Source organism: Capricornis sumatraensis, chromosome 2 (assembly GCF_032405125.1).
Source record: "Capricornis sumatraensis isolate serow.1 chromosome 2, serow.2, whole genome shotgun sequence".
NCBI classification, from domain to species: Eukaryota; Metazoa; Chordata; class Mammalia; order Artiodactyla; family Bovidae; genus Capricornis; species Capricornis sumatraensis.
Genome location: NC_091070.1, coordinates 76,636,917 through 76,648,297, shown reverse-complemented (window position 1 = coordinate 76,648,297; position 11,381 = coordinate 76,636,917). Strand labels below are relative to the sequence as shown.

Below are 11,381 nucleotides of genomic sequence, written 5' to 3'. Positions count from 1 at the left end.
AATATAATCAATCTGATTTCGGTGTTGACCATCTGGTGATGTCCATGTTTAGAGTATTCTCTTGTGTTGTTGGAAGAGGGTGTTTGCTATGACCAGGGTGTTCTCTTGGCAAAACTCTATTAGCCTTTGCCCTGCTTCATTCCGTATTCCAAGGCCAAATTTGCCTGTTATTCCAGGTGTTTCTTAACTTCCTACTTTTGCATTCCAGTCCCCTATAATGAAAAGGACATCTTTTTTGGGTGTTAGTTCTAAAAGGTCTTGTAGGTCTTCATAGGACCATTCAACTTCAGCTTCTTCAGCATTACTGGTTGGGGCATAGACTTGGATTACTGTGATATTCAATGGTTTGCCTTGGAAACAACAGAGATCTTTCTGTCGTTTTTGAGATTGCATCCAAGTACAGCATTTCGGACTCTTTTGTTGACCATGATGCCTACTCCATTTCTTCTGAGGGATTGCTGCCTGCAGTAGTAGATATAATGGTCATCTGAGTTAAATTCACCCATTCCAGTCCATTTTAATTTGCTGATTCCTAGAATGTCGACGTTCACTCTTGCCATCTCCTGTTGACCACTTCCAATTTGCCTTGACTCATGGACCTAACATTCCAGGTTCCTATGCAATATTGCTCTTTACAGCATTGGACCTTGCTTCTATCACCAGTCACATCCACAACTGAGTACTGTTTTTGCTTTGGCTCTATCCCTTCATTCTTTCTGGAGTTATTTCTCCACTGATATCCAGTAGCATACTGGGGACCTACTGACCTGGGGAGTTCCTCTTTCAGTATCCTGTCATTTTGCCTTTTCATACTGTTCATGGGGTTCTTAAGGCAAGAATACTAAAGTGGTTTGCCATTCCCTTCTCCAGTGGACCACATTCTGTCAAAAACAAGACCGGGAGCTGACTGTGGCTCAGATCATGAGCTTCTTATTGGCAAATTCAGATTTAAATTGAAGAAAGTGGGGAAAACCACTAGACCATTTAGGTATGACCTAAATCAAATCCCTTATGATTATACAGTGGAAGTGAGAAATAGATTTAAGGGACTAGATCTGATAGATAGAGTGCCTGATGAACTATGGATGGAGATTCGTGACATTGTACAGGAGACAGGGATCAAGACCATCCCCATGGAAAAGAAATGCAAAAAAGCAAAATGGCTGTCTGGGGAGGCCTTACAAATAGCTGTGAAAAGAAGAGAAGTGAAAAGCAAAGGAGAAAAGGAAAGATATAAGCATCTGAATGCAGAGTTCCAAAGAACAGCAAGAAGAGATAAGAAAGCCTTTCTCAGCGATCAATGCAAAGAAACAGAGGAAAACAACAGAATGGGAAAGACTAGAGATCTCTTCAAGAAAATTAGAGATACCAAGGGAACATTTCATGCAAAGATGGGCTCGATAAAGGACAGAAATGGTATGGACCTAACAGAAGCAGATCTTAAGAAGAGGTGGCAAGAATACACAGAAGAACTGTAAAAAAAGATCTTCATGACCAAGATAATCACGATGGTATGATCACTCACCTAGAGCCAGACATCCTGGAATGTGAAGTCAAGTGGGCCTTAGAAAGCATCACTATGAACAAAGCTAGTGGAGGTGATGGAATTCCAGTGGAGCTATTTCAAATCCTGAAAGATGATGCTGTGAAAGTGTTACACTCAAGATGCCAGCAAATTTGGAAAACTCAGCAGTGGCCACAGGACTGGAAAAGGTCAGTTTTCATTCCAATCCCAAAGAAAGGCAATGCCAAAGAATGTTCAAACTACCACACAATTGCACTCATCTCACACGCTAGTAAAGTAATGCTCAAAATTCTCCAAGCCAGGCTTCAGCAATACGTGAACCGTGAACTTCCTGATGTTCAAGCTGGTTTTAGAAAAGGCAGAGGAACCAGAGATCAAATTGCCAACATCTGCTGGATCATGGAAAAAGCAAGAGAGTTCCAGAAAAACATCTATTTCTGCTTTATTGACTATGCCAAAGCCTTTGACTGTGTGGATCACAATAAACTGTGGAAAATTCTGAGAGAGACGGGAATACCAGACCACCTGACCTGCCTCTTGAGAAACCTATATGCAGGTCAGGAAGCAACAGTTAGAACTGGACATGGAACAACAGACTGGTTCCAAATAGGAAAAGGAGTGCATCAAGGCTGTATATTGTCACCCTGCTTATTTAACTTACATGCAGAGTACATCATGAGAAATGCTGGGCTGGAAGAAGCACAAGCTGGAATCAAGATTGCCGGGAGAAATATCAACAACCTCTGATATGCAGATGACAACACCCTTATGGCAGAAAGTGAAGAGGAACTAAAAAGTCTCTTGATGAAAGTGAAAGAGGAGAGTGAAAAAGTTGGCTTAAAGCTCAACATTCAGAAAACTAAGATCATGGCATCTGGTCATCACCTCATGGTAGATAGATGGCGGAACAGTGGAAACAGTGTCAGACTTTAATTTTGGGGGCTCCAAAATCACTGCAGATGGTGACTGCAGCCATGAAATTAAAAGACGCTTACTCCTTAGAAGAAAGTTATGACCAACCTAGATAGCATATTGAAAAGCAGAGATATTACTTTGCCAACAAAGGTCCGTCTGGTCAAGGCTATGGTTTTTCCAGTGGTCATGTATGGATGTGAGAGTTGGACTGTGAAGAAAGCTGAGTGCTGAAGAATTGATGCTTTTGAACTGTGGTGTTGGAGAGACTCTTGAGAGTCCCTTGGACTGCAAGGAGATCCAACCAGTCCATTCTAAAGGAGATCAGTCCTGGGTGTTCTTTGGAAGGAATGATGCTAAAGCTGAAACTCTAGTACTTTGGCCACCTCATGCGAAGAGTTGACTCATTGGAAAAGACTCTGATGCTGGGAGGGATTGGGGGCAGGAGGAAAAGGGGATGACAGAGGATGAGATGGCTGGATGACATCACTGACTCGATGGACGTGAGTCTGAGTGAACTCCGGGAGCTGATGATGGACAGGGAGGCCTGGCGTGCTGCGATTCATGGGGTCACAGAGTGTCGGACACGACTGAGCGACTGAAATGAACTGAACTGATCTGATTCTGTTTTTAGCCCTCCCCAGAAGAAAATGGTAGTGCAGGTTCTTTAAACAATGAGAAAGTGAGCCAGGGAGTATGTTCTAGGATTTAGGTGGTGGTGGCGGTTCAGTCACTAAGTCATGTCCAACTCTTGCGACCCCATGGACTGTATCCTGCCAGGCTCCTCTGTCCATGGGATTCTCCAGGCAGAATATTGGAGTGGGTTGCCATTTCCTTCTCCAGGGGATCTTCCGAATCCAGGAATTGAACCCAGGTCTCCTGCACTGCAGGCAGATTGTTGACCAACTGAGTTATGAGGGAAGCCCTAGGATTTAGGTATCTGAATATAAATTGGGATGACAAGAAGGCAGTGTTCTGGGAGTGGAAATGTAGAATAGGTAGTGATAAAAGGTAAGAATCTTTCTCTAGTAAAAGTTGCCATATGATGCACCAATACCACTCTTAGGCATATATCTGGACAAACTATAATTCAAAAAGAAACATGCACCCCTATGTTCATAGCAGTACTATTTAAAGCAGCTAAGACATGGAAACAACCACTAAATGTCCACTGACAGAGAGTGGATAAAGATGTGGCACCTATATACAGTGGAATATTACTCAGTCACAAAAAAGAATGAAATAATGCCAGTTGCAGCAACACAGATGGGTCTAGAAATTATCATACCAAGTGAAGTAAGTCAGAAACAGAAAGACAAATATCATATGATATCACTTATATGGGGAATCTAAAATATGACACAGATGAACTTATCTATGAAACAGAAACAGATTCCTAGGTATAGAGAACATACTGGTTGTTGCCAAAGTGGAAGGGACCAGGGAGGGATGAACTGGGAGTTTGGGACCAGCAAATGCAAACATATCATATACAGAATGGATGAACAAGGACCTACTGTATAACACAGGAACTTTATTCAATATCTTGTCATAAACTACAATGGAAAAGAATATGAAAAAGTATAAATATATGTATTACTGAATGATTTTGATGTACAGCAGAAATCAACACATTACAAATCAACTATACATCAATAAAATAAATTTAAAGAATCAGTCTATGGTAATGTTCCTCAGACATGAAGAAAGTTTTCTAAAATTATGTTTAAAGAGTTCCTGAGTAAATTTTATACTGGTCAACCATATGAAGCAATTACTATGTGAAATAAAATTTTAGACTTGAAAGGATTTGGGCCGGTTCACATAGTATTTTTATAACCTTTAGATGTTTTCTCAAAAGGTCAATGTCTACCATCATAGGTGACATAAGCACTAATTGTTAAATGTAAGATTTGTCAACTGTAAAGTACTTTGTAAGCTGTACAAAGATTAGCTTAATGAAAAACTACCAGAGGATAAAATCTTGTGCTGCACAGCCAGAAGGAGAACAGATGGCAAGAGTGTTAGAGAAGGCTTAACCTGCAAGAAACCAGATTTAGGTCATTGCTGGGATGAAAATTAGAAGAGAAGCAAAGAAGACAAAGGGAAAAAATGGAGAAAAACATTTAGTAGAAAAGGGAAAAAAGAAACTGAGGAAATAAGAAGAAGTCTTCTTAAGTTATTTATTTTCACAACATTTCCTTGAAAGGACTGGGGCCTATATTATATAGATTCCACAGCATCATGTACTTATATTTAGTAGCAATTTATTATAAGCAATTGCCTATTTATTCATTTAATACTTGACTCTGTTCTGAACATCAGGAACTACATCTATTTTTTTTACTTCTATGTCCTTGTGACCTGTTACAGTACTTAGCACAATTGCTTATTACATAGCATGTATTTGTTCATAAATACTTGTTCAATAAATAAGTAAAATTTCCACTGTGGCAAATCTTATATTATTAATAACTCTGTAATAGTTATATGCACTCTAGAATCAGACTTCCTAGAGTCAGAATCTTAGCTCCATCAAAAACTACCTGTGCCACTTTAGGCAAATGATTTAATTTCTCTGTGCTTTAGTTATCTTACCTTTAAACTGGGGATAATAAAACTGCCACATGAAAAGTGCTTCGCATACAGTTATAGAAAAGTTATGTTTTTTTCCTATTATTAACATAATGGTGACCAATAATACTTAAAATCAGATACTACTTGACCTGAAAACCACTAGATGTCATGATTCTGAGTTGCTTTAATCTTTCTAATTTTTTCAAGCTTTATAGATAAAGATTTTTTGCTTATTTTTAAATTTTTGAGCTCAAGGTTTTAGTTATTAAGATTTAAAAGTTCTCTGATTACAAGATATTCAGGTAAAAATAAATCCATATATACATCTTTTAAAAATCTGTAAAAATCTATATGAAATAGTTAAGAATGAATGTTTTTGGAGGACAGAGCACATAGATGTTTTCATTCTTTCTGTATTTTAATTTTTTATAATAATCATGAATTATTAGGGAAAAAATAGGATATTTCTATTTAGAAAGCTTTAAAATAGAAATAGAAAAAAACCCTAAAACACTAGAAACCTTCAGAAGGATATATAATCCAATCAAACTGACCAATAAACCAATAATATTATTAGCAGTGTGTAACATCATTTTTGGAGAATCTATACCCTGTTGGAGAACAGCAGGGGCTGCCAGAATAGGGCCTTGTGGAAGGGATAACTGATATGTAATGATGGGCCAGTCAGGAAAGAGCTGTGAATGAAGCAGTGAAAATGTAGGACTGGAACAGAGCGCTATTATAGGATTTTAGTATGGCAGTCACAATAAAAGTGAATGCTTTCAAATGATTATCATGAGAGCAGTTTGCAGTATCAGCTTGGGGGACAGACTCAATATAGTAAAACAGGATGCATTCAAAGTTTAAGGGTCTTGAAAGTGCTGTGTAATATCTTTACCATATCGTTTTTCTGGTAGAATATGGTTGCCTGTCGGAGAAGGCAATGGCACCCCACTCCAGTACTCTTGCTTGGAAAATCCCATGAACAGAGGAGCCTGGTAGGCTGCAATCCATGAGGTCGCTAAGACTGAGCGACTTCACTTTCACTTTTCACTTTCATGCATTGGAGAAGGAAATGGCAACCCACGCCAGTGTTCTTGCCTGGAGAATCCCAGGGACGGGGGAGCCTGGTGGGAGGCTGTCTATGAGGTCACACAGAGTCGGACAGGACTGAAGCGACTTAGCAGCAGCAGCAGCATGGTTGCCTGTAGAAGATATTCAACAGTCAGAAAGGTCTCCCAATCAGTGTAAAAAAGCATAAAGTAGTGTTGGGTATTCGGAGAAGGAAATGGCAACCCACTCTAGTACTCTTGTCTGGAAAATCCCATGGACGGAGGAGCCTGGTAGGCTGCAATGCATGAGGTGGCGAAGAGTCAGACACGACTGAACAACTTCACTTTCACTTTTCACTTTTATGCATTGGAGAAGGAAATGGCAACCCACTCCAGTGTTCTTGCCTGGAGAATCCCAGGGACGGGGGAGCCTGGTGGGCTGCCGTCTATGGGGTTGCACACAGTCGGACACGACTGAAGTGACTTAGCAGCAGCAGCAGTGTTGTGTATTGGAAAGTCTGGCAAATTTTAATTAAGTGCTTTGTCTGGATCCATCAGAGACCACCTCCTCACTCTCCAGTGGAAGATGCTTTTTTTTTCCTTGTTTTTTTTAGGGCATCAGCCCTCAACTTTCTTTGTAGGACACTAGATGCTGTTGTTCATTTGCTAAGTTGTGTTAGACTCGTACAGCCTCTTAGACTGTCGCCTGCCAGGCTCCACTGTCCGTGGGATTCCCTAGGCAAGAATACTGGACTGGGTTGCCATTTCCTCCTGTAGGGGATCTTCTTGACCCAGGGATTGGACCCAGGTCTCCTGCACTGTGGCTGGATTCTTTACTGACTGAGCCACCAGGGAAGCCCTGGAAGATGCTTTTGATAGCACTCTTGGATAATAAAGGATTAGAGGAAGAGAGGCAATGAGAATTGTATTGGTAAAGTCCTATTTGACTTGTTGAATAGAATAAGGTAGATAACTAGGTACACTGAGGGTATGTAGAATGACATATATTGAGGAAAATATTCAGCCAATAGGTCAGGTAAAAAGCAAATCAGGCATTTCAAAGCCGTTGCAGCTTTCCCTTTCTTCTTCCTCTTGACAGGTGGCTTAGAACTGAGAGGAAGAAAGGTTGCAGGGGACACATTATTCCGGTAATACCGCTAAGCCATATAAAGCCTTCTTAAAACAGAAATTACTTCTCGAATCAAAGACAAAAGTATAGTTTTGTTTTTTCTCTTTAGCCCAAGGTAAGGCATTTCACCCACCACTCTGGGTGAAACCAGATAGTTGTGAATGATTATGATCAACATGGTGCTTTGCATTCTGCCTTGTATTATGCTATTTTTGCTCTTGAGCGTCCCTTGGATTGCAAGATCAAACCAGTCCATCCTAAAGGAAATCAGTCCTGAATATTCATTGGAAGGACTGATGCTGAAGCTGAAATTCCAATACTTTGGCCACCTGATGCAAAGAGCTGACTCATTGGAAAAGACCATGATGCTGGGAAAGATTGAAGGCGGGAGGAGAAGGGGATGACAGTGGATGAGATGGTTGGATGGCATCACTGACATGATGGACATGAGTCTGAATAAGCTCTGCAAGTTGGCGATGGACAGGGAAGCCTGGCAGTGCTGCAGTCCATGGGGTTGCAAAGAGTCAGACACAACTGAACGACTGAACTGAAGAAGTTACTATTTCTATTTCCTTATCTCTTCTCCTACTTCCCCTCCATTACTGAGGTCTGGCTAATGGCTTTCTACAATGTATACAGAATCACTTAATAAAAGCAGCCAACTTAAGAAGTTTAAGGGTGTTTAAGTAGAAGAGATAAAGGAAACTTCCTACTCTCCATTTCACCTGCCACTCTGTAAGAGTCTTAAAACTAGATAGTTGTGAATGATTATGATCAACGTGGTGCTTTGCATTCTGCCTTGTATTATGCTATTTTTGCACTTGTTTTCTCACCCTTGGTAAATTCAAGCTACTTGATGGAGGGATTGGACGTTAATTCTTCTTGGTTCCTCCCATCTAGCAATGGGGAAAACTCAGTAGAAACATAAATGCTCTCTCTTAAGTACTCCCTTGCACCAAATACAGTGATAGTTAATAAATGTGTGCATGCATGCTTAGTCTTGTCCAACTCTTTGCAACCCTATGGACTGTAGTCTGCCAGGCTTCTCTGTCCATGAAATTTTCCAAGCAAGAATAATGCAGTGCATTACCATTTCTTCCTCCAGGGGATCTTCCCAACTCAGAGATCAAACCTGCATCTCCCATATTAGCAAGTGGATTCTTTACCACTGAGCCACCTGGGAAGCCCCAGTTAATAAGTAGGTCATGTCAAAGATCATGCAGTAAAATTGATTTGTGGTAAAATGAATTTAAATATTAACACTTTATAAATATTTTTATTCTATGAGAACCATGATTAATAAAACATGCTAGTATTTATTTTTGTTTACTTAAGAAACACATGCATGTCAATCAAGCCTCATACTATCTGGGTTCCTCTGAGTAAGAACTGTATAAAATATTTAATAGAAAAAAGTATAGTCTACCTGTTTGTCCAGGGAAAATAACAATTTCTCCTGCTAAATAAAAGCTAATGATTAACACAAATTTCAGACACTCTCTGTTTAAGGTCCTAGGACATGTAGTAGGCAAAGGGAATACAGAGAGTAATGAGAATTAAATTCTGTAATCAAAAGATATACTATCCATGAGAGAAGAAGAGACAAATGTAAAATTAACAACAGTGCAATGAGGTCATTTTAAATAAATTGCAATGTGGCAACTGAGCTGAGGCTTTAAGCACTTGGAGATGTTTCCTCTCTGATTACTTGTTCAAACGTAACAATTCAGAAAATATAGAAAAGCACAGGCAAGTTTAAGGGGGAAAAAAAAAAGCACAAGTTCTCCCACCAGGGGGGAACCACCATTCACATTTTAGTTTATTTTTTATTATGTGCTCTTTGTTTTTGGTTTTTAGATTTGCTTAAAACAACACATGCATATGGCAAAAAGTTCAAATTGTAAAGAAAGGCATACCATTGAAAAATGTAAAAGGTTCGCTCCCCAAAGATATGTCCAAATAAATTTCTAGGCCCAAGATGGAGTTGCTCCTGCTGGGGGTGTCACGTTAGCAAACTTAAACTTCAAGTTCCTGTAAAAGGTCACCTTGACCAGAAACTCAGTACACCCAGTCAGTCACAGTCTTCTCAAACGCCATACTTTTTAGGCTGTATACCTATTTCCTTGTTCCTTAATCTTTCTAAATAAGGTCAGATACACAACCGCAGGCGATCAAACTCTTGATTGCCTTGCTGCTTTTAATGCTGTATTAAGCTCGTTCTTGCCCAAACTCCCTGGGGGAGTGCGCCACTGCTTGTGAGTCACCGTACTCTTCCAACCATGAATTGTTTTCACTTGAGTAAAGGACATTACACTCGTTACTAAATTGTCTTGATTTTTGCCATTTGACAGGTAGACAGTTTCCTTGTGAATCTGAAATTAAGAATTAATTCGAAACTAATGCATAAAACTGTATTCACAAATGCATATATTCCTTAAAATGTATAGAGTATCACATTCTCTAGATAAGTGTTCTGCAGTCTTGCTTTCCCCAACTACACAGAGAAATATCCTTTATTCCTATTCCTAGCACAGCTGGCCCTTATTGCATTGCGTGCTCGGCTGCTAACCAGAGGGACTGCAGTGCAGACGACGCCAGTAGGTGGGAGACAGGATCGTTTCAGGATGCGGAGAATTAAGGGACCCGATTGTGGGTTCGGGCGGGGGAGAGCTAGCCAGTTGAACCAATTTGGTTGGCATATAGGGTATTAGAAAGTGAGATGATGATACTGGATGCTTGGGGCTGGTGCACTGAGACGACCCAGAGGGATGATACGGGGAGGGATGAGGGAGGGGGTTCAGGATGCGGAACACGTGTATACCTATGGCGGATTCATGTTGATGTATGGCAAAACCAATACAATATTGTAAAGTAACCTCCAATTAAAATAAATAAATTTATATTAAAAATAAATAAATACACTCCCTCAGCCTCACCACTTTGGGGAAAAAAAAGGAAAGTGAGATGACTTGGGGCCAGAGGACGAATGCTGTAGTATCCCAGGCCAGTATTTTAGACTTTATTTACCTTTTGCAGTGGAGAGGTGAGTTAAGTCAGTTGTTTTGCGTGAGTTATGGGTTGTTTGAAGGGCTTGACAAGCTGAGAAATGTCCAGAAAGGAGCTCTAGGGTTGGAAAAACTGCAGGGCTGGTTTGTATTCTAGCTTTTAGTGCTCCCTCCCCAGTCAAAGAAAAAAATTTTTTGTCCACCCCGCGGGCTACAGCTTTTCCTTTTACCTAGGCCGGGAGCTAGGGCAGACCTTTCGGAAGTCTACCAAACCAGACCCGGCAATCTTCATCCGCCGCACCCCCCTCCTCCCAGCGCCGCGGGAATTCCGAGATCCGGGTGGGCCTCCTTCTAGGCGCTCTGAAGAGTAGGGATGGGATACTGAGACCGCCAATCAGATATCTCGGATACCCGGATGTGAAGCGATGAGCCTTACAAAGGCCAGTTTCCACCCAGAGCTTCGTCAGGGTACAGTGGCCAATAAGCATGTCTTAGAAGATAAATGACAGGAAATATAACCAGTTACAAACTAGTTTCTCCCACGCATGTGGAAATTCTCTAGATTAGTCTAATCCACTACTGATTGTGATTGGATAGAATTGTGAAGAGCGGTAGAACTGTCTAATGAGAAGCGGGAGCGAGAAAACTCGCAGCCAATAGGAGGATTCTCAGAAGAGGGGCGGGCCTAGGCCTTCGCCTCGGCGGCAGAGGAGACTCGGGGGCCATTTTGTGAAGAGGCGAAGACTGAGCGATTGTGACCGCGGTGCCGACCTCGAGCAGCACTCGGCTTCTTCACGTAGAACCCAGGGGTAGGAGATTCAAAATCGAATCTCTTCTCCCTTCCCCCTCCTGGTAAGTGGAGGGAGCGGAAGCAGAGGAAGCGCTGGGTTCTTTGGGGAGCGCGAGGTGGAGTGGGAGAGAGGACGAGGGAACCCTCCCCTCGGTAGAGTAAGCAGGCCCCCATTTATTCTCCGGTTTGGGGGATTAGATCTTACGCGGGGAGTTTTCTAGGCCGCAGCCCTTGAGTAGATTTTTAACCCAGTGTTCTCTAGGCCACAATCGGCAGGGAAAATGCTGTTTTTCTTTTTCGCTTTCTTGCGTTAACGGCTGTCCTTTAATTTTCGGTGACCATGAGGACTCAGATTGTGAAACGGATGATCAAAGGTGCTCATGAATGTAGT

General features: G+C 41.3%; 1 protein-coding gene across 4 annotated transcripts in view; it reads left to right on the top strand.

Moving 5' to 3' along the window:
* The first annotated feature begins 10,926 nt into the window (after nt 1-10,926).
* The window catches only part of HNRNPC (heterogeneous nuclear ribonucleoprotein C), a 45,085-nt gene continuing 44,630 nt past the window's right edge, over nt 10,927-11,381 (top strand). For all 4 annotated transcript variants that reach the window (XM_068965545.1, XM_068965543.1, XM_068965542.1 and 1 more), the window contains exon 1: nt 10,927-11,052. The gene's annotated coding sequence lies outside the window, so the exon portion shown is untranslated. The remainder of the gene's footprint in view (nt 11,053-11,381) is intronic.